Below are 25,795 nucleotides of genomic sequence, written 5' to 3'. Positions count from 1 at the left end.
ACCACGGTATGGATTTCAGCAGTGGAGGGGCCTGCTATTTTTTCATTCTTCTATATTGTTTAGAAGCTTGATAGGAATACAATAATACAGGATCATCTTCACTGACAATTCCTTTTTTAACCAAACATAATTGCCACTGTGTATTGTAAACAATTGTCAATTCAGGAAAACAGATCAAAAATGGTGCTTGGGTCCTGCACTTTTCAAGACAAGTGTTGCTTCCGTAACTTGGATCACCAAGTCTACTGAAAAAAATTGACAATTAAATGGTAGGATTATTTTGCTTTGTTACCATTAAGTAAAAGGTATTGTCTTATTATTACTACAGAGAAATGGGAAAATTAAAATGGATTCTGTTGAAGATAGTATTTGAGGTTTCTGAATAAAGGTTTTCCAGGTAATATAATTTTAATACATCAGCCGCAACTGCATGAGGTGCAACTCCCCCTGGGAAATGCAACTGTGGTAGAATTCTGCATTGTGGGAAAAAAGTGGTTATAAGGATGCCAAAATGATACTTCCATATATAAATACACAAAACCATATATAACTAGAGGCAGATTTCAAGCTAATTTTTGTGTACTTCGACTAGGGAATAGTCCAAATTCGATTTGAATTTGAAAAAAATTTGAAAATTCAAATATATAAATTTATCATGTACTGTCTCTTTAAAAATACGACTTCGACCATTTGCCATCTAAAACTTCCCAAATTGCTGTTTTAGCATATGGGGGACCCCCTAGAACCTATTTGGAGTCAATTGGTGGACTTTGAATCGTACGATCCGAATGCGCTATTACTTCGATTCGTACGATTCGAATTCGAGCTAAGAAACAACAACAACAATATATATATAGAAAGAGACCTAGCTATATATATACATATATATATATATATATATATATATATATATATAGATATATATAGATATATATATATAGATATATATATATAGATAGATAGATATACACACACGGGTATCTATTGTGCAAAAAACTTGGGACCTGGGGTTTTCTGAATAAGGGATAATTCCACAATTCAGATCTCTGTATGTTAGGTCGGCTGAAAATCACTTAAACATTAAATAAACTCATTAGTATTGGTTTGCCGCCAATGTGGATTTATGCAGCTTACTTAGGATCAAGCACAAGGTACTGTTTTATTATTAGAGAGAGAAATAAAATCATTAAAAAAAATTTAATTATTTGATTAAAATAGAGTCTATAGGAGATGGCCTTCTGACAATATTGAGCTTTCTGGATAATGGGTGTCTTGTAAAGGAAACCCATACTTGTATATACACATTTATAGATATACATAGTAATATTTTTTTATTTACATAAAGGACAAAATCCAGACAATTTTCATATGACTGGACACCAAAAAACCCCACAAACACAATTATACTATTTGACAAAACAGAGAAAACCAGATTGAAATCAGTAGATGGAATCCCAAACCGCTTGACAAGTGACAATGTTCCCTACTCTCAATCAGCACTGGCCAATGGCGTGTTGATCAATGTGCATTTTTACTATGCCGCCATATCACCATCTATTTCCAAAACATACTTAAGTTATATCTGCTGCCTTGCTTCTCTTAAAAGGCTGCCATTAAGGTAAGCCTTTCCTGCTTAGGTTAGATACTGCAACCGAATAAGCAGTTCAACTTAAAAGAAGCGGCAGACCTCAGAATGTATTGCTAAGGACAAGAAACCAGAAAAACCAGTTTTTTTTAAATACTCCTAATGCAGCACAGTAAATATTTAACCATAAACAACCAAACTGTTTTGTGTTTATATGCCCAGGAAGGCTGTTTTGCTGACTTTTATTGCCAGTTTTGCGTAAAGTGATTCTTTCAACAAAATAAAATGCCTCTATCGTTATGTGAATTTAGGCTAACACTCCAAAGTGATGACAATTTGTGATTTATTTTTTAGCCCATTGTTATGTAAATAAATACAAGTAATGGCATAACAAAATACTCTACTACTTATTGCACCCAGACGTCTGATCACAATTAAAATAGAAAGGTTTTGTGTATTACAGGTATGGGAATGCTCGGGCCTGGGTTTTTTTTGGATAAGAGATCTTTCTGTAATTTGGATCTTCATACCTTGGGGCAAATTCTCTAACCGGCGAAAATTCGCAACACTTTGCCAGGCGTAAATTCGCCTGGACAATGCTAATTCATGAAAGGGTACCGAACGCCAGCGAAATTACGATCAGCAGCTCGAAGTTATACTAGCGTTGGCTAATTAGCATACGGCGTGCAGTTAAAGTACAATGGCAGTATATGCTGCAGCAAATACATTACACTTATGTAATAAAATTATATAAAGTTGTTATAATGCCCTACACATGTGCCCACTGTATAGTTTAGGTGCCATATGTTAGCAAATGTAGGGGGGAAGGAGGGTACCCCCCAAAAAAAGTACAATCTTTTTCAGTCTATCAACAGCGTTTTTTGGGACTTAGAAAAATGTTCTACTTTTTTTGAGGAACTCCTATCTACTCTATTGCCCTTTAGTAAATTTCCCCCTAAAGTCTACTAGAAAATCATGTAAACATTAAATAAACCCAGTAGGCTGGTTCTGCTTCCAATAAGGATTAATTATATATTAGTTTGGATCAAGTACAAGGTACTTTTTTATTATTACAGAGAAAAAGGAAATCATTTTTAAAAATATGAATTATTTGGATAAAATGGAGTCTGTGGACGATGGCCTTTCCATAATTCAGAGCTTCCTGTATAACTGGTTTCCGGATAATGGGTCCCATATTTGTATTGGGCTTTTTTTTTTATAATTTAAGGTTTCACAAGCATTTGTCATAAAATGATTGCAATATGAACAGGTAACATTTAACCATCGGCAGGAATCCCAAACGAATGTATTGGAAGTAGTCCTTGGAAAAAGCTTTCTAGACTTGGTTACAACAATGGTTTTCCTTATTAAAAACATAAAACAGTCAAAGACTGGTGCATAGGATTGCCTTCCTATTGGTTAAACATTAAGGAAAATTATCCTTCTGTCTCTTAAGGGGAAGGGCACACATAGTCGGTCCTCCGCTTTTCTCCTGCCGCATTTAGTAGGAAGGTATGGCAATGCAGATTTGCTGGAATGTGCTCCTTCCTGTAAGTCCATTGACAGGCCCTGCACATACACTAAGCTAGGGGTCCCCAACCATTTTTACCGGTGAGCCACATTCAAAAATAAAAAGAGCAACACATGCATGCAAAAAGTTCCTGGGGTGCCAAATAAGGGCATCAATAATACCTATGTGGACTGGCAGACTACAGGAGGCTGTATATAGCAGCACACCTGGTTTTTATACAACCAAAACTTGCCTCCAAGCATGCAATTCCAAAATAAGCACCTGCTTTGAGGCCACTGGGAGTAACATCCAAGGTGTTGGAGAGTAACATGCTGCTCGTGAGCTACTGCTTGGGGATCACTGCTAAACATTCATTTTTGTGCAGACATCTGCTTAGTGTAGCTCCACACAGGCCGACTGAAAACAATATTTTGTTTTCACAGGTATTTTAAAAACCATATTTTGAGGACCTATAAATATATTGTCATAAAAGAATGTACTGCAAGAGCATGGCGCAAGGTGATCTTGTGACCCATGGCCAGGTTCCCTACAAAACCATCATGGTCATCCATACATCTCTTGCCATAGCCTTAGTACAGCAAAGAAGTGGCATAGCAGTGGTAGCAATCCATTTTCTTTCACTTCTGTCTGCCTCTTGCTCAGATTAAGTAGGAATTACTTTGCCACTTTGGTGGCACTGGATACTTTATTTTTTTGCAGCTGCCCTCCTCTTTACCCAGGGTGCAAGGTACTAATTAGAATGTTCTTCTAGTACTCTAGAAGTCGCTGGAGATGTACAAAGTCATTAGGGCTGCCAACCCATGGACATTGACACAGCATGATCAAAAAGATTAGGCAGTGCGAGAAGGAAGAGGAAGGTACGAACTTTTGCCATCACAAAGCCTCCTAACCTTTATGAGAAAACTATATATTTTATAAGTAAGCCTTTGCTAGGTTTTAGTTGTCCTGTGTGAACCCGAAGTAGGTTGGGAACAGGAGGCTATATTTCCTAGCTCATTTAAGCAATAACCACAGAAATTGTTAACATGACACATAGACAGTTTTTTTGTGCACTTTTAAATATGGTTACTTATTTCAGGTGTCAGAGTCACTTTAACGCATACTCATAAACACATCATGTTGGTAAGAAAAGCATATTGCCCTGAGAACACAATCTCTAATCTGAAGCAGGGTGGTAGCATCATCTCTGGCATATGAAGGACAGAAAGAGAATGCAATAAAGATATATTTTAGGAAAACCTGCAGAAAAACGTAATTGTCCTCTAATGACAGAGCCCTGAAGTACAAAGAAGTAGCTATAATTTGAGAGGCTAAGTATTAGACAAAAATAAATGTCTTTGTGGAGCCTAGGAAAATCCCTTGTGTTAAAGAAGTGACATCAAAATGAAAGTGTTTTAAAGTATGTTGTAATTAAAATATAATGTACTGTTGCCCTGCACTGGTAAAACTGGTTTGTTTGCTTAAGAAACACTACTATAGTTTATATAAATATGCTGCTGTGTAGCCAAGGGAGCAGCCATAAGGGCTAGTCCACATGGGGAGATAGCGACAAAGCGCCGCGACAGTCGCCGCGACCGGCGCAGGCGACAGTTTTGTATGGGCGCCTATGTAAAAACGCCTGTGCTAACCACACGAGGCGATGCGCTTTTCAACAGTCGCCTGAAAAAGCCTGGCGAGGCATTTTCAGGCGACTGTTGAAAAGCGCATCGCCTCGTGTGGTTAGCACAGGCGTTTTTACATAGGCGCCCATACAAAACTGTCGCCTGCGCCGGTCGCGGCGACTGTCGCGGCGCTTTGTCGCCGCGACCGCAAACGCGTCGCTATCTCCCCGTGTGGACTAGCCCTAAAAGTTAAAATGGGGTTAAATGATAAAGGTTAAATAGAAGGTACTCGATCAGCTCTACTCAGTGAGTTTAGTTCTTACACAGCTATCTAAAGCCATTCTATGTTACAGAGCTGAGCCTTTTCTTCTTTTTCATAGCGAATAGCTGCCCTTACGGCTAAGCAGCACCTGAAAACTGTCATCTTCCTGAATCAATTGTATACAAAAATGTTGTTCTCTCTGATGTTTTTATTTAAAATCACTGAAACACAAAATGTATTTTTTCATCTAAAATCTTTTATGTAATATATTATTCTTTTAATACATAAAAAGGCTGTCAATTGCACATTGTTTTGGAGTGAGTTTGGCCCAATTCAGTCAGTCTTCATAAAACTAAACCATGAAAACTTTGGAGGCTTGTCTGCTTACTGTATATGATGTTCGCTCACCTTTATTTTCAAATAGTTCCACAGATTCTTAAGTGGACTGACATCAGGGTTTTTGTTCTTGGGTTACTCCTTTGTAACTGTTTTTTCACCATTCATTTGCAATGAATGAATGCTCTTTAATGGCCCAGTAAAAACCCTGATTTTAATGCAATTAACAATCCAATTAATTAACCTGAAAAACCAGCAGCAAATCTGCCTGACAAACAGGGCCAAATTGCATTTGATCACTGTGTAAAGACTTAAAGACTTAAAGTAGAACTAAGCCCTAAATAAGAATATGTCTAAAAATGCTATATTTTATATAATGACCTTATTGCACCAGCCTAAAGTTTTAGCTTCTCAATAGCAGCAATGATCCAGGATTTCAAACTTGTCACAGAGGGTCACCACCTTGGAAAGTGTCTGCGACACTCACATGCTCAGTGGGCTCTGAGAAGCTGTTGAGTGCTAATTGCACTGGTTTCTGTGCTGCCAAGCAGTAATTATCTGTATTAATTACTAATCAATCCTATATAACATTTGTATTCTATATGTTTCCTATATATATTCCCTAAAGCTGGCCATAGACGCAAAGATCCGATCGTACGAATCGTGGATTCGTACGATTTTCGGACCGTGTGTGGAGAGTCCCGACATTTTTCGTCCGTCGGAGATCGGTCGTTTGGTCGATCGGACAGGTTAGAAAATTTCTGTCGCCTGCCGATAATATCTCTGCGTGTATTGCCGATTGTACGATTTTCAGAGGGAGACTGTCACTAGTGTTGTCAGACATAAGTATCGTACGATTGCTGTCAGGAGCAGAACATTGGGTGATCTGTTCTTATTTGATCGGAATGGTAAAGACTTTGATCTGAATGGTTAGTGGAAGGTCGGGAGATGGGAAAGTCCGATCGTACGTTGATTCGTACGATCGGATCTTTGCGTCTATGGCCAGCTTAAGCTCAGTAACTCACAGCAGCACAAAGCAAGTGCAGAGAATCAACAGAAAAGAAGATGGGGAGCTACTTGGGCATCTTTGGAGTTACAAATATTTACTGCTTAAGGGTTGTGATTGCCTTGGGCTGGTACAGAAGCCCAACACATAATATTCAACATTTCTAGCCTACTTCTTTAGTTAAGCTTTAGTTCTCCTTTAAGGGGCACCTATCACCCAAAAATAGTTTCCACACCCAGAGTTGTGGGCTATGTTTTCCACTAGGCCAGAACTGGGAGGGAGCTCAACACTTTTGCAAGGCAGAGTACCCCACAATCACTCATGGGGCTCATTTAGCAACTCTGGGCAAATATGCACCTGGGCACTAACACAAGGCAGCCAGGCAATAAGCAGCCTTGTTCAGACAGCTGCAAAAACATTTTTCCCAGTGCTGCTAAATGACTCCCAGTGCTGTCCCATTCCTAAGGCTATTTCCTTAACTTCTACAGGAGGCGATGCCTGCACAGTCCATAAGTGTATATGTGGTACACATGGTTGTTAGGATAATTAACCCCCAGCAACCAGATAAAAGTTTAATTCCAAGCCTGACAGCTGTAGAGCAAAAATGTAAATCGGTCAACAAATAATGAAAAACAACCATTTATTGTTGAATATTATTTGTCACACTTTTTTATAATGCAGTTGATACTGTTCCACACTGGTGTATACAGTAGGTCTTACAAACTAGGCAAAATTGCTTTTATTGTGGTAGTAGATCAACCAAGTTTTAAGAGATGCTGAACATATCCAGCGTTGGCCAAAGTAGTGAAGAGAGTTCCATAGCAAACAGAAATGGACAATTCAAAGTACAATTACAAAAAGATCTGCTGTACTATAGCTTTCCAAAACAGCATATAAATCTGAAAGTACAGTCTTATGTAAAAGTTTGGGAACCCCTCTTAATTCTTTGGAGTTTTGTTTATCATTGGCTGAGCTTTCAACGTAGCAACTTCCTTTTAATATATTACATGCTTTATGGAAACAGTATTATTTCAGCAGCGACATAAAGTTTATTGGATTAACAGAAAATATGCAATATGCACCGTAACAAAATTAGACAGGTGCATACATTTGGACACCCCAACAGAGATATTACATCAATACTGAGTTGAGCCTCCTTTTGCAAATGTAACAGCCTCTAGACGCCTCCTATAGCCTTTGATGAGTGTCTGGTTTCTGGATGGCGGTATTTTTTACCATTCGTCCATACAAAATCTCTCCAGTTTAGTTAAATTTGATGGCTGCCGAGCATGAACAGCCTGCTTCAAATAATCCCATAGATTTTTGATGATAAAGTCGGAGGACTGTGACGGCCATTCTAGAATATTGTACTTCTCCCTCTGCATAAATGCCTTTGTAGATTTCGCAGTCTGTTTAGGGTCATTGTTTTGTTAGAATATCCAACCCCTGCGTAACTTCAACTTTGTGACTGATGCTTGAACATTATCCTGAAGAATTTGTTAATATTGGGTTGAATTCATCCGACCCTCGACTTTAACAAGGGCCCCAATCCCTGAACTAGCCACACAGCCGCACTGCATGATGGAACCTCCACCAAATTTGGCAGTAGGTAGCAGGTGTTTTTCTTGTTCTTTTTCCACCATGCAAAGCACTTTTTGTTATGACCCAATAACTCAATTTTTGTCTCATCAGTCCAAAGCACTTTGTTCCAAAATGACTGTGGCTTGTCTAAATGAGCTTTTGCATACAACAATCGACTCTGTTTGTGGCTTGAGTGCAGAAAGGGCTTCTTTCTTATCACCCTGCCATACAGATGTTCTTTGTCCAAATTGCGCTAAATTGTAGAACTATGTACAAATGCACCATCTGCAGCAAGATGTTCTTGCAGGTCTTTGGAGGTGATCTTTGGGTTGTCTGTAACCATTCTCACAATATGACACCCATGTATTGTCCTTGGCCTGCCAGACTTGGGTTTTACAGCAACTGTGTCTGTGGCCTTCCATTTCCTGATTACATTCCTTACAGTTGAAACTGAAAGTTTAAACCTCTGAGATTTTTTTGTATGCTGAAATGAAAGACATACCACTGTTATCTTTTTGCTGAAAGTGGAGTAAATTATTATGCACCCTGAGAGGGGTTCCCAAACTTTTTCATATGACTGTAGCTGATAAACCTTCTCTGTAAATCTACAGAACCGATGCTTCCACTTACGATAACTACTTCTGTAATATTATAATAACAGAACACTATTTAACCACGGTCAGACGGGAGACATTTTGTTGTGTTAAAGAAATTACACTACATAGGTTTCTGTAGTTGCAGCAACTTGCTTATTGCCATATGGGAACAATGAAATGGGTAATGGTTGGCAGGTTGAGTCACAACACAAGCTTTTTGGTTGCTTTTTAATCCCCAACCCTCAACTGGCAATACGTCTGGTCTACAATAATGTGGTTTGATGTGTGGGTAGCAGATCCAAGCAAGTAAAAATGCAGGTTGCAGGCCTGATGTGGACATTCCCTATTTTCACAGGAATTTAAATGGCAGATTGGACATGTTTATAAATAAGGTGAATTTAGCAAGGACAGTCTGTAGTGCAATCACTGCTTTCTCTCAAATTAGTTATACTTGGGGGGGGGGTGTTGTCTGACCACCAATGCGAGCACATGCACTTCTCAAAGCTCCATCTGAAACCTGCTAAAAATCCTAATCTATCCACACAATCTACACCAATACAGAGTCAGAGAAAGCTACCTGGCAACCCTCACCCCAGAAGGTACTGATGGGGCACCACAGGGTGTACACACAAGCCTCTGAAGTGGCTGCATATCTGGAGAAGTATACCCGAGAAGTATCTCAAAATGTCAGCACAGCAGATCAGGCCCGACCAGCCCATGCTCGCCATCTAGTGCACCAGACAACCCTGCTACACTTGCTGCGCAATCGCACGAGAGTGTGGCACTGACTCGCCATGACGTGATGGCATTAAGGGTGACCTGCAAAAGCTTTGCGAACACACCACAGCAGTAGAATCTCGGGTCAGTAAGCTAGAGGACTCCTGCAGAGACATCCCAGCCCAATACTGCACCATGCAGAAGCTGGTTCAAGACTGACGACTTAGAAAACCGGCTGAGACGCAGCAACCTAAGATTCCTCGGCTTCCCGGAGGGAAATAACCCTAAAGTCTTTCTGGAATCATGGCTCCACAAAGTTACTTTTTGTGACCAACATTACTATTTCTGTTACTAAATAGTAGTAGTACAATCTAAGACTGATGTTTATTACAGTGCGAATTGTTTCTTAACTCAATACCAATGTTTTCATCCCCTGAATAATTGTATACAATTGTGTACGATGTATGTACTTGTTTCACTGTGCTTTCCAATCAATAAAGACACCCACTGAGCAAAAAAAAATAAAAAATTAGCTACACTTAATATTTAAAAATTATATATTTATAGTCCACTCAACATGTCGTAACATGTACTAGGACTCTCGCAAATTTCATTTTGAAGCAAAAAGTATAAACAGGTCTCTGGTGCCCATAATAATTGCAAACAATTCAGAGTCACCGTATTTAGACAAAAGCTGACATTGCTTAGTAAATACAGTATGCTGTGGAACCAGAGGGTAGTATTGATTCATTCGTTTGAAGCAGTGTATAATAAATATGGCACACCTGATACAGTACAAGAGAAAACATTGTACAGCAAAATCAAACAGCTAAAGTACAAGTTATTTAGGACACATCATGGTGCTTTATAGTTAGTCTTGTTTTGTAAATATCTACTGTTTTCTTTTATTTGGCTTTTGTTGTGACAGAAAACCTGAAATTAAGGGCAGACACTTGGCAGTGAAGTTGTTTATTTAGTAGGTGTTCAAAATTCCTCTATGCTTCATGGCTGAGCATAACTAATCCTTATTTTTTCAATTTAAAATAATTAGTGCCCTGCTCCTTTGTTTTCTTATATACAAATGACCACACTTTTATGTTTATGCATCAACTGCAATGCTGCTTTTCATGATTTTGACAATTAAAGCATGCATAAACCAATACAAAAGGTCTGCCTAATAAACCTTCAAAGGGACCAACAAATGCAGTAGAAAATGACCAAACCGACCATACATTTATACTGTGTTCCAATTTAAATCAAATATAATTCTTTTTTTCTTTCTCATACAAATATTTGTATCTAGTTCATGCAGAGAAAAAATATATTATATGCCTTTCATAAAACTGGTGTAAGTACTGGTGCTGTCCATTCTGCTGTTATACAGGTATGGGATTCATTATCCGGAAATCTCTGAATTACGTGAAGGCCGTCTCACATTGACTTAATTTTATCCAAAGAATTCTAATTTTTACAAATAATTTCCTTTCTTCTGTAACAATAAAACAGTATATTGTACTTGATCCAAACTAAGATATAATTAATCCTAATAGGGGACAAACCAATCCTTTTGGGTTTAATTTCGAAATGCTTTTTTTTTTTAGTAGACTTAAGGTATGAAGATCCAAATTACAGAAAGATCTGTTATCTGGAAAACCCCAGGTCCCATTAATTCTGGATAACAGGTCCCATACCTGTACTGTACTATATATGATCTGCTATCTGGAAACCCCTTATTCAAAAAGATCCAAATTATGGGAAGGACATCTCCCATAGACTCAATTTTAATCAAATAATTCAAATTTTTAAAAATGATTTCCTTTTTCTCTGTAATAATAAAACAATACCTTGTACTTGTTCTAAACTTTGCTATAATTAATCTTTATTGGGGAGAAAACAATCCTATTGGGTTTAATTTATTGTTTAACCTTTTTTAATGTAAAACGTTGTGTTTCGGTGATGAAATCCGCTGCGCCTGCCTACACCAGTGCGGAAAGAATGCTTCAGGGTGCAGGCAGAGCATGGGTGGAGGAGCAACGGGGGAGCAGATTCTCGGCCTAGATCCGCATTCGTCTGGCCCTAACCTTGTGTTACCTGGTTCAGCATTTTGCTGCCACCTGAGATGGGTTACTTAACTCGCCTCACTGGGGCCTTGAATGTCAAAATTAAGGTAAGGCCAAATTTGGGCATGATGAAAAACAAGGATTTGCATGCAGCATGTAAAAGAGAGATATGACACACATAATTGCCAGAGGGAGCATGTGTAGTTGAATAGAATGCAAGATTTATAACTGTCAAAGAAATCATAGGTATTGTGAAAGATGAATGCACAAATGCTATGAATTCAGTGTTGGAGAATTTGAGTTTTATGTGACATCCAAGAGGAGGGTAGCCTGTTACTCAGACAGTACAGAAAAGGTAGATCTGGAGTAGACAGGTAGACATGGCTTTCCCAGCACTGGAATTCAAATCAATTTCTCTAGTAAAATAATAAGGATTTATTTATGAACATTAGTACTAAAATGCACATGTGCAGTGCCTATAGCAACCAATCAGACTTTCACTTAATTTCCAACTTGTAGTAGGTTATTCAAAAGAAATTACTGGTTGGAAACTAAACTTGTGGACCACAATACCTAAGGAAAAGCTAAGAGAGGGAGTGAAGCGAAAGTAGAATTGGAAAATGATAGGGGTTCAAATGCATTGACATGAATGTCAATAAAGTACAATTTATTTAAGAGGAGTGGTTCTTCAACTGTATCAAAGGCAACAGAGAGATCTAGAAGGATAATTATAGAGAAGTGAGACTTCTAACTTTGCTAGAAGATGATTACTGATCATTTTAATTGGGGTACTTTCTTGTAAAATGTGTTGGGACAGAAGCCAGATTCCAGAGGGTCCAGTATGAAGCTGAAGGTGAAATGCTGGATCAAATAATAGTAGAAAAGCCTTTCCAATATTTCGGAGGCAAATATAGATAGATGTTATTAGGAGAACAAGAATTGAGCGAAATGTTCAATAGTTGAGCAGTTTTCAGTTGACCTTTTGTAAATACACTGTGTAGTACAAGTGAAACTCCGCGCTCAAGGGTATGAAAGGAAGGAGCATTCTTCAGTGTATTAAGAGAAATGTATAACTTGATTAGTCAGTTACTCCACAAGCTGCTCTTTCAAGTAAGGTTAGTGTTTTTCTTTGGGTAAATACTGAGTATGGTTGCTTTGGCGCCTATCTGTAAAAATGCAAAATCCCTTAAACATCATTTAACTAATGATTTAATGTTTTTAAGCTTGTAAAGTGACTCGACGAGTTATCTACTTTAAAGATATGTATTGCAGTAAAGGAAAATCCAAGGCCTTTGTTTTGGCTTTGAACTGATGATTAGTGAACAGAGAATCCAAAAAAATATCAGTCATTAAGATTTATTTTGTATTTGTTTAGGTGGCACAAATATTTAAACGGGTAGGTTGCTTGTTATTTAAATTTCAGTAAAGTGCAGTCTATGCAACTGCTCATCACATTTTTGTGCGTTTTGAATGGTTCCTAAATTTTTTCAGCATTTGTCAAAAGCTAAACTAACATGCATTTTGGAAAACCAAAAAGCAGATGGATTGTGTGTGTGTGAGCGTGCGTGTATCATTTGTCACATTATTTTAGTTTGGCTCCAATTCATTTGGCTTTATATACATAGGCTGCCAATCTTGCATGTGAGAAAGGATTAGACATTTCATTAGGTAGCACTTATGCCTTATAGTGCTGGGGTCTTGAGTTTAATTCCGCATTTGGTAATATATACAAGGAATTTGTATGTTTTCCCTTGTGTCTGAGTGGGGTTCCTCCAGGCAGGTTAACAGGTTCCTCATAAATCTGACCCTACTGTGTGTGAATGTGACAGGAACCTTAGACTGTAAGCTCCACTGGGGCAGGGATGTGTATATGCTATATTAATGACTTATCATAATATTTTATTTTCATTGCCATGCTTAGGGTCCAATCTCTAACACAATAAGCTTAGAGTAGAGGATGAGGGGGGTCATAAGCCAGGCAACAGTATTTATTTACTGTTAGCTATAGGTAATTATAAAGAAATATTTATGCATAATAAGGACATCACTAATAGTACTTTATGACTTTGGTGATGTATAAAGTCACAGTCTGTGAGAGGTATACTTTAAAAAAATAGGTGAAAGAGGCAAGATGGTGAAAAAAAGATGTTGGTTGTCTCTTCATAAATAGATCTCAAAGGGTCAGACAAGGATCAAACATTCTTTTTATCAACTGGATTAAGGTTTGATGAGGGAAAGGTACACAAATAATATGAATGCTGATTTGGGAATGGTCCGGACCTGGGGTTTTCCGGATAAGGGATCTTTCTGTAATTTGGCTCTCCTAGGTCTCCTAAAAAATCATTTAAATATTAATTAAACCTGATAGGTTTGTTTTGCCTCCAATAAGGATTAACTAGAACTTAGTTATGATCAAGTACAAGGTACTGTTTTATTATTATAGAAAATATATATTGAAAACGTGAATTATTTGATTATAATGGAGACTATGGGAGATGGCCTTTCTGCAATTTGGAGCTTTCTGGATAACGGATCCTGTACCCATACTATACTCTGTGATAGCAACAGAATATCTATATAGAACAATTCTGCAACAAAAGTATTATGTTATAGCAGACAATTTCAATTAAATATTATCAGTTTCACCCAGATCTTTTTGTACTATATACAAGTTTCAACTGTCCCTATAATTCCTATACATGGAGCAAAACATGTCATAATTACATAGCAGCTGAAAAAGACAGAGGTCCATCAAATTCAACCATTTGTCCAAGTAAATCCTAACACCTAGATCAGCCCAACCATTGGCTTGAAGGCAACAAGTTGCTCACCAACCCCTTGAATGTTGCTCCCAGTGGCCTCAAAGCATATGCTTATTTTTGAATTCCTGGTTTGGAGGAAAGTTTTGGTTGCATATAAACCACTACTAAAGAAAGCCCTCTGTAGGCTGCCAGTCCACATAGGAGATACCAAATGGCTATTTACCTCACTCATTTTGCACTACTCAGGAAAAATTTTTATGTTTGTGTTGCTCCACAAGTGTTTTTACATCTGAATGTTGTTCATGGGTTAAAAAGATTGGGGACTCCCAACCTAGTTGATCCAGAAGAGGGCACAAAACAATATGAATCTGCCTTCAACAGCATTAGTGTTACAATTATTAATCCAATTATTACAGTTTACAATCTAAAAAGACATTGTACTAAGAGATTGAGTAACCTAAAAAGATAGGCAACTCTTTTTTGAAATGCATCTGCTAGTATAACCACTTCAGGGAGAGAAGCCTTGGGTGTGCCAAATGCAAAGGATGTATAGACATAGACAGAGAAATGGCAACCTGGACTTCAATCTAATTGCAAAAATTACCAATAAAGTTAACAGAGACAAACATGCACTGTCTCTCACATATTAGTAAATGACAGCACAAGAGTCAAATGTGATCTTAGATTTGTAGTACCTGACCCTAGTCTCTTGAATACACTATAATGTCTTACTTTCCATTCAGAGAGATGTATTTTTTAACATGGGGCTAGACATATTGTCAGTTTCCCAGCTGCCCCAAGTCATGTGACTTGTGCTCTGATAAACTTCAATCACTCTTTACTGCTGTACTGCAAGTTGGACTGATATAACCCCCTCCCTTTTTCCCCCCAGCAGCCAAACAAAAGAACAATTGGAAGGTAACCAGATAGCAGCTCCCTAACACAGGATAACAGCTGCCTGGTAGATCTAAGAACAACGCTCAATAGTAAAAACCCATGTCCCACTGAGACACATTCAGTTACATTGAGAAGGAAAAACGGCAGCCTGCCAGAAAGCATTTCTCTCCTAAAGTGCTGGCACAAGTCACATGACCAGTGGCAGATGGGAAATTGACAAAATGTCGAGCCCCATGTCAGATTTCAAAACTGAATATAAAAAAAATCTGTTTGTTCTTTTGAGAAATAGATTTCAGTGCAGAATTCTGCTGGAGCAGCACTATTAACTGATGTGTTTTGAAAAAAACATGTTTTCCGATGACAGGATCCCTTTAACGTGGGCAATTTTTGGAGAAAATTACACGCTCTGAGAAACTTTTAGCAGAAAGATTAATGGCAGCAACTAGGAAAATGATTCTTCATCAATGGCTCTCTTAATCTTTCCCTCCACTCTCACTAGTTAAACAAAAACTTCACCATATTTTTCATATGGACTGGGTGGAATCTACCACAAATAAGGAACAATACACAGAAAAATTTTTCTCAACATGGATGAATTACATTGCTTCACTTCCTATACATACCAGACATCTTACTATATATGCATTTAGGTATACCACATGGTACGACACAGAATTATTGTCAAATAACATCCTTTTATAAGAAACAGATCAATATATTCAAAATCTTCACCAACCACGGGAACAAAATACTCGATCACCCCCCAGGAGTCATCATATCAACCAGATACTACTTATGAGTTGTTAAGTATTCTTTAAATATGATTGTGGGTAATAATAATGCTGTTTAATTCAGATGTCATTTAGCGGTAAAACTGTTAAAATCGTTGTTTGGAATACTTCTTATAAATGCTAAAGTGTATTGACATTGGAATTGACTTTTATGCACCTCCAAACTCCTTTATGTTCGTTATTTTATTTTATATTGTTATGTAAACGAAATAAAAGCATTTGTTACAAAAAATAAATAAATATATTATATATATATATATATATATATATATATATATATATATATTCGTCCATCAAACTCTGAAATCTGAAAAAATCTAAAAAGTTGGCTGGTTAAAGTGAAACACTGCCAATGGGTGGAATCCTGCCTGTTCTGGTGCAGCAGTCAGCACACTGGGTTTAGCTGGTGCACTGTGTATGACGTCAACCTTTGACCTCCCTTCCTGAGTAAGGGAGTTACCCTGCCATAATTCATTACAAAGGCACCTAGCCCTTCCTGACTTCCTTAGGGAGCCATGCCAAGCTGCACAGCTTCCTGTGAAACACCACTCTTCAGTATTAGGGGCACTTTACATTGTACATTAACACTTCCTATGCTGCATATAGTGTGACTCAACTGCTGTTCCTCCAACAAAGCTGTAATCACCTGGAAAGGAAAATGTTAATAGAGGCACTCACAGAGAAAATAAGGAACACAATGGGTCTTGCTGATTTGTGATAACCAGAACGTTTTATTTGTCAGAATGCCATTCGGACAACTACTACGTACAATGTGTAACGTGTATTTTAGCTTTGTATTGACATGCCCTGTTGGAGTCAGTAAGTGAGATATCAAATTCATTGCACCTGCTAAAAATAAGAAAAACAAACATAACTTCGAAATTTAGAAAGCCATAAAAATCTGCTACAGAAACCACAGTTTAACCTAAAAACACATACTATATGATATTGCCAGATACTTGCTGTTTTCAGAAAAGCATTTATATTAAAAAAAAATGCACCGCTCCTCCTCAGGAGACTGTAATTACCTATTAATGTCAGATTAAAAGTTAATCAGAACTGCCTAATACCAGTTCAAAATCCCACAAATTAGTTAAAATTTCTTATAGCATCATTTACACAAGTGGTTGCATCAAGCCAAAAATGTCCCCAGAGTAAATCTGACTGTAAGTGATACCATTCCAACACAAATGCAGGTGGTTTACCAAAACAGATACCAATTGGAATCCTTACTGTCACATTATGCAAGCTGCGATGGATGCAACGTAGCATGCACCCGTTATTCTAAGAATTCTGGGGGAAATTCTCAATTTGTGTCTGCACTTTGTACTTGACACTGCATTTATTTTAAAAATAAGTGACTCGGTGTCTATATATGGCCAAAAATAAGAACAGGAAGGATAGAAACAAGATTTGCCCTATTAAAAGTGTAAATTGTGTGTAAAATGAATAATAGATGTTTATAAAGTGTGATAACTTATAATTTTGCATGCCAACAGTTACAACCTTAGTGTTATTGTTCCTCTAAATTTTGAATAGGCCCCTAAAAAACTGTGAGAAAAGTAGTGACATTTGGAGCTCAGAGTGTGCTTGATAAAACAATAACTGAATTTTGTCATTTAAGTTTGAATGTTGTGTTTGTTTCAGTGATTTTAGTTTGAGGAATACTGAAGATCACTTCTATCTATGCAATCTGTTAGATCTATGCAATGGTAGTTAGATCAATTAGATTGTGAAAGTAACAAATTACATGAATTACTATAATATAAATAACAGAAAACAATTATCTTGAGAGATAAGATGAGCAAGTACAAGAATATGTAACTTCCTTTCTGTCTTAAGCATCTATTTAAATGTAGCAAATCAGAGTTAGATATTCATTGTGTCGCTTGGCATACTGTAGTTGTTTACAAGATTATATGTTTTTGTTAAGTTTTTGATTACACAATTTATTTTTATGGTAATGTTACACATCACTGGTTCTGTTGCATTGATTTTCTACATTTGAGAGACAGAATGTATGTTTAAAGAATGCAGTTTGCAACTTTACTCTCGCATAGCCTGCAACAAAGCAGTTGTGCAAGGTGTAGATTTATCATTGCGAGTATTTCAAGTAATTTCACAAGTAAGAAAAGTTCCAACAAGAAATTTTAAACAACTTATTGGTAGCAAGAGCTGTTTTAATCAATTTTAGCCAGCTCTATATAGTGAAAGATGTTACTTTACCCCACCAAAACAATGTTTATCTAGGAGGTTTTAGTAACATCATAGCATTGTGCTTCATTTAGTTGTACAAAGGAACACTGACTTTTTTGTTAACCAAACAGCTCGTATACGTGTGCATGGCTTTCCTACTCATAGCAGCAAAGATAGCTTACATCTGTGAGTGTATTTTTTCATCCAGCACTTTTCAGAACTTAGTCTTTCACCTGCATTATTTTAGGAGGGAAAATAGAAAAAGGAGGGAAAGAAAGAAACACCTTTTCCCCTCCCCATCCACTTAAAAGCTCTTGCAGGGCCATCTGCCTATTCAAGTGAAAGCTAAGGCAGATGTGAGGTGCACATTCCTCATGATGATTAACAATAGTTCTGCTGACAGGTGCATCTAGCCAGCAGCAGATGACAGGCAGGTGCGTGTGCCGTTGCTTACTTACTTACTACCCTTCTCTACTCATTCATCCCCTTAAGGCAACACCTGCCTCTTATGGACACAGGTCAGCTACAAAACATTATGAGCAGTGACCGCACCTAGCATTGACCAACACTCCAAGTCATACCCCTTTATCCTATTTATGCAAACTAAACAATCATTTCCCTGCTAAGAAGAGTAATGAGGGGAAGGTAAACTGCTCAATGGTAATAAAGGGTAAAAAGAGAAGGTGTAAATCAAACTGTTACCATCCTATGTTGTACAAAAATTCTGCAAGCCATCAGTCCCAAATATTTATGTCCCTTTGCAATTACAGCTCTTTATAAAACAGCAAATTTATTACATTTCCAAAAATTTGGTTCAGCCAAACCAAAGACCTGTCCACAGGATTCGGTTCCAGCCAAAATCTTGGTTAGTAAGTGGAGCTGAATGTGAACCCATAGTCACATGATTCTAAGCATTGGAATTATTCAGGTTTTGCTCAAATGTTATTATTGGTTCAATATTTTTCCAAATCTTTTGCAGAGGATTTGGTGGAAAACCCAAAGTATGCAAAAAGATACTCTACACTGCTTACAGTAGGATAACATACTCGTTGTAGATAGTAACCCTTTAACCAATGATGCATCAGTTCTGTCTGGAACATTAGAAATATTAGAAGCAAACACAGCCCTTGCTTCCTAATTTTGGTTGTACTCATTAAGGTGCATGTAACCGCCCAACACAGTTTATCTCTAATGGAAATATGAAATATGTTGGCGCTTTAAAAATACATGCTAATAATAATAATAATAATAATTATAACTAGTAGATCAAGATGTTGGCTTTTTCAAAGCCAACATAATTAATTGTGTTTATTTTATTTCTTTTAATACTTCTCCTAAATTGGAAAATGCATCTGTTTGTTAAAATCCCAAATAATATTTGTCCCTATGGAAGCAGGACACACAAATTTTCGTATGATATTCGGTGCGTGTATGGTGGGAAAAGAGCCGACCGATATCGGCAGAAGACTTGGATATCGGCCGGCTCGTTGATCGGGCTGGACGGAAAATTTTGATTGGGCGCCTTTGAAGGCACCCAAACATCGGCCATTGTTAGTGCTGAATCATCAGATACAGGTAGAATTCTATTGTTTCTACCTGTATATCTGACGATTCAGCTCTACACGTGTGTGTTGAAACGAACGATCTTTCTTGGAAAGATCTTTTCCAAGAAAGATCGTAATTGTTATGTCTATGCACCTTAACAGAGTTCAACCCCTGTAAACCCTTCACTAACATTTCCCTTATCAGCTCTGCCAGTTACACAGTTACACAGCTACATGTAGACAGGGAAATAGCTAACCGGAAGACACTGGTATGATTCTGCTAGACGTGCCTTCCCATGGGCTCACTGCCAAACCTCACTAAAGCAATGAAATAGAAATGACATACTCCCGATTCCAACCTTATGTTCTATATGTCCCTGTTTATAGACAGACTGAAATGAAATATGGAATAATACTGTACGCTACATTATCATCTTACATTTCTGTGATTTATTTTAACTGATCTGCAGTCCGGAACATTTGCACTGCTATTAGCATGCAAATATATGTGAGTGGGACAAACAAGCGCAATACTTTATTTTTACTAACAGAAGTTGTTAATGCTGCTGATACAGCTAAAAACGCAACACTTTCATGGTTTCTGACATTTTTGAGATCCTAATATAGTGGAAAGCAAGAATAAATGGAGTCATAGTTTCAAATTTTAATTCCCTGTCCCTTTTGAACCCTTGATGAATAGTGTCCTTGTAGATTGTTCTGGCCTTAAGGGGTACAGGGAGATTTGTGCAAGTTTTATCTGTGTTGGGCCACCATAATAGTCATTTACATGTGGCTGTGCACTAGTGATGTGCGGGCTGGCCCGATACCTGTAGGACGGGTTCAGGCTGACCTCAGCACACTATTTACCTTACGATGCCGACATTATGCTTCTGGCTCCCTGCTTAATAGGCGCACGCTCCCCCCTGCGCCCTTTTGTGACATCATCGGTGGGACAGGTTGACACGAGTATATAAATAGAGTACTGCACTTTTAAGAGGGTTGTTCGCATCTACATTAACTTTTACATTCTGAGACAATTTGCAAAGCTTGGAAGAAGAAGGCAAACAATTCAAAAACCATAAAAAATTAAGTCCAGTTATAAAGTTGCTAAGAATTGGTCATTTTGTAACATACCAAAGGTGAATTTGAAGATGAACTACCCCTTTAAGGGGATTAAAACTTAGTAGAACTAAAAAAAAAAAAACCGGTTGACCCCTTGTAGAAACATGTCCACGGAAAAGCCACTCCAGTCACCTTTGGCATGTGCAATTCTTCTTTCTATAGTGTAACATACATAAGTTCTTCTAAATTTCTCCTTTTTTACCTGTGTTATTTTTTTTCCTTAATGCAAAACAGTGCAAACTGCAGATAGATGTATACGTGTGATGTGTGCCCTTGTATCCTAACAGATATGGTGCACTATAATTATGGTAATCCGAGTAGCCAAACTTCTCTGTTTTGAAATAGGATTTACTGATAATATTTGCATAGGAAAGCATACACAAAATAAAGAAAAGAATGAAAAGCCAACAGTCATCATTTCAGTCATCACAAGGGAAGTGTTTGGCTATGCATAAAATTGAAAAGTATGTAGGGCTTTTCAGATAAAGAGGTTTTAAGTAATTTGGAGCACCATGCTTAAAAAATGCTATTTGTAGGATATCGCTAAACCATTAAAGCGACTGAATATAGAAAAAGCTAGAATTAATGTGATACCCTCTATTGGCTAACAGAATTGAGTTATAGGGTAGGCAGGGCAACATGATCAATTAAGTAGTGATCATATGTAGGTAGCTCTAATTTAAATCTGTCTTCATCAGCACATGATTTAGCTGTTGGGGGGCAGGCAAAGTAAACTCAAGATACCATTGCTAATGTTGGCTCACAGTGATTCAATACAAAGCCAAGTATTATAGCCAACACTTGTTTTTTAATGCCCAGCTCTGGCCATAGGCCACCAACAGGACATTCATATACAACATTCCACACACAACAAGCAAGTGTCGCCTGGAAACTTGCATCTGCAAAACTCTCAATCATGGCTGCATAAACCCAGGTGGCTGCACGATAGATGATTTAAAGACTTTCATATATTGTATATTGTAAGGGCTGAGTGATAGCTCTAGCCCCAGCACAAACGGCATGATTTCAGGACTTTTTAGGTTAATTCATCAAGTATAATGATAAGCCTGAGGGAAATGCATTTAGATTGGAAATCATTTTAAAATAAGTGCAGTTTGCTGATAAAGGGTACCAAGGACATCACTTTAATTCTCCTGTAAATATTGCAATTTATTTTTTACAAGTTGTAGATAAAGAATGTATTTCTGACCATAGGATAATTCCTCTACAGTTAAATAAAAGGGCTATCGCGGCTTCCACTGTCACAAATTCACAGTTGAGAAACTGGTATATGGCCAGCACCATAACTGCAAAATGATTCCCGTTAGCTAGTTTGTTGCATAGCACAATGAATTCACACAGTTTGGCTGCAGCTGTAGAGAATGAAGCTGTGTTACAAATGCTTCTTTTAAGATACATTTAATTTATGACACAATAAAAAAAACCTTTAAAGACAAAAGAGTACATTATGTTTTGGGAATATAATGTCCTGTCTGTGGACCATGGGTGGACATTCATTTCCACTGACTTTGAGGGGGGCCTTTTTTCAAAACACCTGCATTGCATATATAAATATGGAACGCTATGTACTTTTGTTCCAAAAAAAGCATTTTTTTTTTTTGCTTTCCATAATAAGACATTTGATATCATGTAGAGAGATGGGCAGCTTACTGTTATTATTATTTATATATTGGCTTACACAGAATACACATCATTGACCTCAGCCGCTACCCACACTATCAAACACACTATGTTAAAATGAATCAGAATGAAAAGAATATAAACGGTGCTCCAGAATAACAGTATAAATAGCTCACCAAGTTGATCGTATGGTTCAGGTGCATCAGCCCCAGACCCCCAGCTTCTGGGAGTCACAATCCGAAATACATGCAAAAGCACAGGGCTATCCGGCACTCAGAGGAATCAACAGGGCCAATAGTAAGTAAAAAAGTTAAGTCTTTATTGGTCATAATTAAAAGTATAAATGCATCTCCATAGTCCCTACGCGTTTCGTACCTGTAAGGTACTACATTTATACTTTTAATTATGACTAATAGAGACTTAACTTTTTAGCTTATACAATTGGCCCTGTGGATTCCTCTGACTGCCGGATAACCCTGTTCTTTTGCTGTTTTTTTTTCAAAGTTATTCAGAAGCTAATTAAATGAGAACTAACCCAAAAAATGAATATGGCTGGAAATACAATATTTTATATACTGTACTTATTGAACCAGCCTAACATTTTAGCATCTCTATAGCTGTAAGGATCTCATCATGGATTTTTGTCTGCGGCACAAGCATGTTCAGTGTGGTATGAGCAACTTTTGAGAATATTATATATATTTAGTATATTGCGTGTCGGTCCCTAAGATCAGTAAGTGACAGCAGCACAGAGCATGTGCAGTGAATTAGCAGAAAAGAAGATGGGGAGCAAAAGGGGCATCTTTGGAGGCATAAGATCTATAATGCTAAAGGGCTGGGGTTGCCTTGGGTTGGTACAGAAGCCCAAAACAAAGGGTGCAACATTTCTGCCCACATATTTAGTTAAAGGACCAGTAACATCAAAAAATTAAATTGCAATACAAATATAATGCAGTGTTGCTCTGCACTAGTAAAACAACTTTTGTTTATATAAATAAGCTGCCATGGGGGCAGCCATTCAAATGAGAAAAGGCTCACGTTACACCTCAGATATCAGATAATCTATGTAGAACATAATGGTCTTATCTGTTATCCACTACTTAACCTGTGCCATATAGCCTTTTTTCAATTTCCACCATTGCTACTCAGCAGCTTGTTTATATGAACTATAGTAGTGTTTCTGAAGCAAACAGATAAGTTTTACCAGTGCAGGGCTACACTACATGATATTTTCATTACTTTAAAACACTTTAAGCTTTTAGTACTCCTTTGGTACTCCTTTAAGGTTTAGTACTCCTTTTAACCTTCCTGTATGTTTTTCAATAATGCAATGTACCTAGGGGAAACCCGTGTAAGCTTGGGAAGAACATATAAACTACAAGCAAATATGGCCTAGACAGGACTTTAAATGAGGACCCTAACAATCCAAGGAAGAATAATCACTGTCCAATACCAGGGCAAAACTTTGACCAGAGTCACATACAAAAATAGAATTTCTCAAGAATTCTACTTCCTCCTTTATCATCATCATATCAGATATCATCACTGGATCTGCTGCCAGTACCAGGGCCAGAACTAGGGGTAGGCAGAAGAGACACATGCGGGAAGGGTGCTAGGCAAGTACCTCTTCTTACCCCTTTCCCCCCACCACCCACCACATTTCATCCCAGTCTTCAGCACTTGTACTATGTAATATTCCACTTAAAATGAGGTCCCACCAGAAACTTCCACTTTTCCTCTGGGTTCCTGTCATTGCATATAATGGGCCACATTCAGTTCAATAATAAAAACTTATCACAGTTTATCAGACAATAACTCAATAGACATTTATATGGAAATTTGAACCGACTCGAATTTTTCTCATCAAATTAAAACTATCTGGCCCCACTTGATATGCACAAAAGTCAAAAAGTTCCTGCTACTCATATCAACAGGTAAAATGTAGGCAGAAGAAATGTATTGGATCAATGTTGTCCAACTTCTGTGCTACCGATACCGATTTTTCTGGTCTACATGGTAGAGGGCCGATAATGGAAGCCAAAGTTAGTCACTCCCTGTTTTAGACTCCACTCACTTTAAACCACACCCATGTTACCATAAAACCATGGCAACATTAATAGCACACCAAAAAACCAAATGGTTGGTGCTCACTGCAGGGATATCACTCATATGTGAAAAAGGTTAAGTCATATTAAGATATACCCTTAAATCAATATGCCTTCTCCTTCCCTGTGGATAACACAGTACCCCCCAGCACATGATTAAACAACTTGGGGGCCACTAACAATTTTCAAATGCTAACAAACCCCCAGAACAAATACCAGGCTTATGTTTCACAGGCAGAGCAGGGCACACACAGGGAGCATAGGGAAGGCAGATACTGGCAGATTATGGCATACCCAAGGACAATAGGGCAGGCAGAGTTCAGCACACCCAGAGAGCATGTCACAGAGGTGTCACAGGTGTGAACAATGCAGGGGGGGGTTACATGTGAAAACAATACAGGGGATTACAGTCTGAATTTGAGGTTTAAACGATGCAGTGGCCAGTTAATCTCTGTAGTGATACCTATTAAATCTTACACATGGTAGCAGACATAGCAGGCAGACCTTCATGTGGAGGGCCGCACAAGGGCGGGCTGACAGTTGGACAGCCCTGTAGTAGGTGAACTGTAATAACAGGTCTAGCAGCACTGCTCTATTGATTGCACATTATATCTAACAAAATTTGGATTACATGTGATCCTGTTATCAGATCAACCTTTTACTTTCCACTTAGCCCGTGTATATATCTCTACACCAGTAAAACAATTTTAATAACACCTTTAAGTTCAATATGCTTCCAAGTAAGGACCTATATTGGGTTAATATAAGGATTTTATATTCTCTCTCTTTCTCCTGTTCAGCACAGGAAAAGGATTTCCCACGGAAGCCATCTTTCTAAAGCAGATTTAATTCATTAGAAAGCCGGGAATAGAAAAAGCAGGAAAAAAAACAAGCATCCAAGTATTTCTCTTTTGCTATGTAATTTCACATTACAAGCTAAAGTATATCAGCAGGAAGTTGCAGCAGCTATGGGAGTAGAAGAGGTACTAAAGTAGCATAGAAATGGGCACTTTTAGACATATTGAAATTTTTTATAAAACTTGGAAAGATTTTAATTCTTTAAAAGAGGAATAATGCATGAACAAATAGGGGGAATGTAATATGTTTCACTAGCGCAAAAAAACCTGCACAAAAACACTTGCGAATGTTAGCGACCATGTTTGCGTCCTTTTTGACTGATTAAAGACCTCAACGACTTCATCGCAAAGTTTGCGACCAAATAGTTTTGGCGAACGTTCGCATCGGACATTATAATATCTAGCAATTGCAAAACCCGTTTTGGGACAAAATATTTAACAAAACTCCAGAGCAGGTTTTAACGCTAAACCTTTGCTTAGCAAAAATGCACAAAGAAATATTCACCAGAAACTGATGTTACATTGCAAGCAGTGATAAACATTTGCAAAGATGCTATTCTAAATAACTCTTGCGACTTTTAATTACATTCCCCCAAAGTAAACTA

The 25,795-nt window shown here is 37.7% G+C and overlaps 1 protein-coding gene across 3 annotated transcripts in view; it reads right to left on the bottom strand.

The window, feature by feature from the left end:
* Positions 1-25,795, bottom strand: part of fam120b.L (family with sequence similarity 120B L homeolog) — a 79,993-nt gene that overhangs the window by 28,040 nt on the left and 26,158 nt on the right. The gene's annotated exons all lie outside the window — the stretch shown is intronic.

This window comes from Xenopus laevis, chromosome 5L (assembly GCF_017654675.1).
Source record: "Xenopus laevis strain J_2021 chromosome 5L, Xenopus_laevis_v10.1, whole genome shotgun sequence".
Taxonomy (NCBI): domain Eukaryota; kingdom Metazoa; phylum Chordata; class Amphibia; order Anura; family Pipidae; genus Xenopus; species Xenopus laevis.
This window is presented reverse-complemented; position numbering and strand designations above follow the sequence as displayed.